Genomic DNA, 5,447 nt, shown 5'->3' on the forward strand with positions numbered 1-5,447 from the left:
GGCATTGGGGCATTCTATGGTTAATTAGTTGTTATCAGAAGGCTCTTCAAACATCCTGACTTTGTCCTGGGACTTATGTCAGCAGCTCTGAGAACTTTGAAACTCAGGCCTGTTTCAAGCTGGGGTGAGGGGCTTGCTCGAAATGGGGATGCTTTGGTTCTTCAAAAGGTTACCACATCATAGAGATTTAGTACCCAGGTCCAGAGAGAGGGGAGGCTTAATACTGAGTTCAGTCATGAAGGCAATGGTTCAATGAATTGTGCATGCATCATGATACCTGGATAAAATTCCAGACTCTGAAGTGGAAAGCTTCCCTGGTGGAGGCACCCTGTGCATTGTCAGACAGTGATGAGCCCATCATTGTGGAAGGATACATCCTGGCTCCACAGGGGAGAGAATGGACCCTGGGTCTGGAGTCCTTTTGGACCTTAGCCTCTGCGTCTTCCTGCTTCTCGACTCATTCTAATTTGTGTGATTTTTGTTATGATAAAGTTACAGTCATCAGCAGAGTGTGCCCTGAGTTCTGTGAACCCTTCTAGAAAATCATCACACTGACCCCAGATACATAGCCAGTTGGTCACAAATGACTATGGCCTAAGTCTGAAGCTAGTATCTGAAGTGAAAAATGTCTTACAAAAGTTCTGCCTCTAAGCTGTAATGGTTGGCTACTGTAGTGCTAGTCTCCCACTTGAGCTAAGTGTCAGGATTTCCAGAGTGGGTTTCATTCACCCAGTCAACTAATAAAAGCATATTGAGTAAGACACCCAAGCACTCACCCTCACCCATGGGCCCAGGACAGAGGGCACCACTACAGTCAACAAATACGTGATGGAAAGATGGGAAAGAATGAGAAGCAGAGTGGCTCATGTGCTGTGGAGAGACGTGGAACTAGAGACGCAAGGTGTTGAAGGACAGGCTGATATAAGGATCCTGTGCTGCCACCTAAGGCCAGTCGTGTCCGCGCTGGGCTGCTGCCAAGGTCCATGTCTGGGTCCATGGCCCTACTGCAGCTGGGGTCTGTGTTGATGTCACCATCAAAGGCCATGTAATGTCCATGGTCTGAGCTGCTGCCTGAAGCCATGTTGATGTCCAAGCGCTGTACTAAGCTGACCTGGCCTCTTGCCCACCTTGGGTGAGCTAATGCCACCCCTTACTGACCTGCAGCGACAGCAGTGATGTAGGCACAGGAGAGCTGGCCTTGCCCCTTATTGGAGTGAAGGGGAGGCCCGGCTGAACCTCAGGCTGACCAACTCAGCTACCACCCAGGCCTAGATCCAGGGCCTTGAGTTGGCCCACCCCAACATCTACCTCATCTCTGAGCTGCTGGAGCGCATGAAGAGGCCAGTCCTGCAGAACAATAGCCACAAGATCTCCACAGCTCTGGGCAACAGCAGGATGTCCAAGAGGAGTTTCTGTGAGGGTTCAGTGTTGATGGTGTGCCAGAAGCCAGAGGCCGTGAACCAGACCAACAGCCCATTGCAATGAATATTTGCAAGTCAAGCTGTTTGGGCAAAAAGGTGTACTGTGTGACACACCGAAGTTTCCAGTGCCTTTCCATCTGACAAACATGACGGAGAGGTGTGAAGGATGGAGGAGAGGAGGGATACAAGTCCAATGAAACTGGAGACGTGATGGCTGTGACTGGCGGGAGAGAGGCTGCGATTGATAGAGGAGAAGGTCGTTGCCCCAAGGGCTCAGTGAGATGCTTTTCTGTTGTTGTTTTGGTTTAATTTAGTTTGGTTTGTTTTCTATTTTAATTTTAATTTTTTATTATCTTTTGGGGGAGAGGTTTCAAGGGTGGAGGGCAGCTATGGAAGGACTGGGAAATAAGTGAGATTGAAGTGCATGATGTGAGATTTCCAAAGAATCAATTAAATATATATATATATATATATATATATATATATACATACACACATATATATACATACACACACACACACACACACACAACACACACACATATATATATATATATATATATATATATATATATATATATATATATATAGTTCACTACATTCCAGGACTGAATTTCAGGTTGATAAACATAAATAAAATCATTGTCATCCTTGCCCTCAAGGAACTTAAAATCTAATATAAAAAGAAATTACATCATCACAATAACCCAAAAAATCAGAATGATGAGCAAAGTTCGCGATCCCAGGGAATATATTACCCTTCCTGTCGATGTCACCAGCTACCTTGCAAGAAGCAACGTAAGGAAGCAGGGGTTTGGAAGCAGGGGTTTGCAGCGGCTCATGGTTTAGGGAAACAATGGCGGGGGAGGCTGGTGTCAGAAGCCAGGAAGGTAGCTGGTCACATCACACTGGCAGTCAGAAACCAGTCAGCCATGGGAAGTGGGGCCAAGCAATAGCACCTCAGAGTCCACCCTCAGTGACCAACTTCCTCATAAAAGGCTCCACAACCTACCACACAGCACCCCCATCTGGGGAGCACATACAACCTGGAGTCCAGTCAGAAGTAATTTTTAACAAGCAAGCCATTTGGGGAACACTGTAAATGGTGATAAAGACAAATTTACATACACACACACACACATACATTTTGAAAGATTAATATTTTAGCTAAAATCAAAGAAAACAATGGTGAATGTTTAAGAAAATAAAATAAAAACACTTTTAAAACTCTGGTACTGATTATATGGGTCAGTTCGTAAGTGATTTCATAACATATACAAGACTATAATCAAAAAGCAAAACAAATTAAAAAAAAGACGTAGCTGAAATAACATAAGGAACTTCTAATGCTATTCTCTTAAGGAAACCCTGCAACCAAAAGGTAAGTTTAAAAATGGAGTTTACAAATCTGCCTATGGTCTGAGAGCATTTTTCAAGAAAACAAGTGTATGCGTGTGCTAAGATGGCCACTACAGACAGAGGGACAGAAACCACACTTATGTCAACTGAGAGGAAGAGTCTTGGGAGACCTAAGGTCCCAAAGGACTAAACTCTGAAGTCAAGAACAGAAACACCTCTTCTTGTCTGTCTACCCAGAATCCCCTGGAAACTTCTCAGAGTTGTATTGGTGCTCATCAAGCAACTGAGAAGAGGCCAAGAAAAGGAAGAGTAGATGTATTTGAGTACTGTGGCTGAGGGAAGGCCTTCTACACATTTGTTCTCTTTTCTAGATCATAAGCCAAAACTCTCAAACCTTCAACTGATCGTGAAATGTCTCCACTGATAGTGAGTCTCGGAAGCAAGTCCATTCGCCATTACAGAGAAGATTTGATAAACAGTCAGAAGTCATCCAACATACCAGAGTCAACACTGTGACAATGTTCAGCTTCACTGAATGTACAATTCCCTGGGAGACTGGTGAGGTCTACCTCTCAGGGTATCTGCAAGGGTATTTTCCAGGAAAGATTCACTCAAGTGGGAAGGGCCCACCATGGATATGGGACGTGTTATTCATAGGCTGTGTACCCCAAACAGAATAAAGGGGGATGGACGCAGTCCTCATAGCACAGAAATTCCCCTTTCTCTGCTTTCTGGTTACTGTGATATGAACTGCTGTGCTCCCCACATCCCGCCATGATATGAACTGCTGTGCTCCCCACATCCTGTCTTGATGTGAACTGCTGTGCTCCCCACATCTCGCCATGATGTGAACTGCTGTGCTCCCCACATCCTGCCGTGATATGAACTGCTGTGCTCCCCACATCCTGTCTTGATGTGAACTGCTGTGCTCCCCACATCCCGCCATGATATGAACTGCTGTGCTCCCCACATCCCGCCATGATGTGAACTGCTGTGCTCCCCACATCCAGCCATGATGTGAACTGCTGTGCTCCCCAATCCAGCCATGATGTGAACTGCTGTGCTCCCCACATCCTGTCTTGATGTGAACTGCTGTGCTCCCCACATCCCGCCATGATATGAACTGCTGTGCTCCCCACATCCAGCCATGATATGAACTGCTGTGCTCCCCACATCCAGCCATGATATGAACTGCTGTGCTCCCCACATCCCGCCATGATGTGAACTGCTGTGCTCCCCACATCCTGCTGTGATATGAACTGCTGTGCTCCCCACATCCAGCCATGATGTGAACTGCTGTGCTCCCCACATCCTGTCTTGATGTGAACTGCTGTGCTCCCCACATCCTGCTGTGATAAGAACTGCTGTGCTCCCCACATCCTGTCTTGATGTGAACTGCTGTGCTCCCCACATCCTGCTGTGATAAGAACTGCTGTGCTCCCCACATCCAGCCATGATATGAACTGCTGTGCTCCCTTTCTATTCTACGCTATTCTTTCTATTGTATGTTGGTAAATTTCGACATGGTGAGTTGTTCTTTTATGGAGCATCTGAGCATCCTGGGTAATTTCCTCTGCTTCCTCACATTGGCTGCCGTTCTTGAAATGTTTGATAGTGTTTATATCTTCATTCAGTAGCTCAAAGGATTCCCATATTCACTTTTCTATTAAGTAGAATCCAATCATAACCCCCAACCATTTTAGAATGGAAATTTGCCATTCTAAACAGGTGAAATTATCAGCAGGCATTTGGCTATACCTAATAGGTAAAGTTGATGTTTCTCTTTATTTCATTAAAAATGGCATTCTTTTGTTGGCCTGTATCACCAACATCCTGTGTCTGGGATCTTCTGTGTTTATAGTCAACAACCCTCCTCCATTTCCATGAAAAATATGTGTGTGGGAGATTACATGGCATCTGTAGGGCTGGGGAAATTTATCTGAAGTTTCCATAAGCAAAATTACAGTAAAGACCTCTTTGCCTTTTGCTAATTGAAAATAAACTGCTCTCCTTTGGAGAGGGCCTTGGCCCTCTGAGGGCTGCCATGGAAACAAGCTCACTAGAGGCTTCAGCAACTGCTCAGACATTTAATTCCGCCCACAGCAAAATGCACTCTCTAAGTGCTTATAATATAAAATGGGTATTAGCGAGGAACTCCATGCATATTCTGCTAGGGGCAGGCCTCAGTTTCTTTCTCTTTGAAGATTCCCATGTGGAATGTTTAGGGTGGGGAAATCTAAGGAGCATCATCACAAATAGCTTCAAAACTGATCAGGAAGACTATGAGGCATATCTTCAAGGAAGGAAAAAAATGGTAAATCTGCACCCAGAAAACAAAACTGGGGAGTCTCATCAGGAAGAGATGACTCGAGGACTCTAGGAAAAACAGTTACAACCTGGCTTACTTTGTCCTAACCGCCACACCCTGCTTCGATGCTGGGATAACCCAGTCGTCTGTCCAACACAAAACAGAGCGATGACACTTCCAACTCAGAGGGAAAAGAAAGGACAAGGGTGACGAGGAGGAGGGCGGGTTCTCGGAAAAGAAAGGCAGAGCTGGACATCGTCTCTTCTCCCCTCCCTGCAGTTCCCAAACCTCCTAGACGGTTGGTACAGCCTTCAGGGCTGCAGGGGAAATGAACAGTTGCAGTCTAACACTTCGCATGC

The sequence above is a fragment of the Peromyscus leucopus genome, chromosome 20 (assembly GCF_004664715.2).
Source record: "Peromyscus leucopus breed LL Stock chromosome 20, UCI_PerLeu_2.1, whole genome shotgun sequence".
Taxonomy (NCBI): Eukaryota; Metazoa; Chordata; class Mammalia; order Rodentia; family Cricetidae; genus Peromyscus; species Peromyscus leucopus.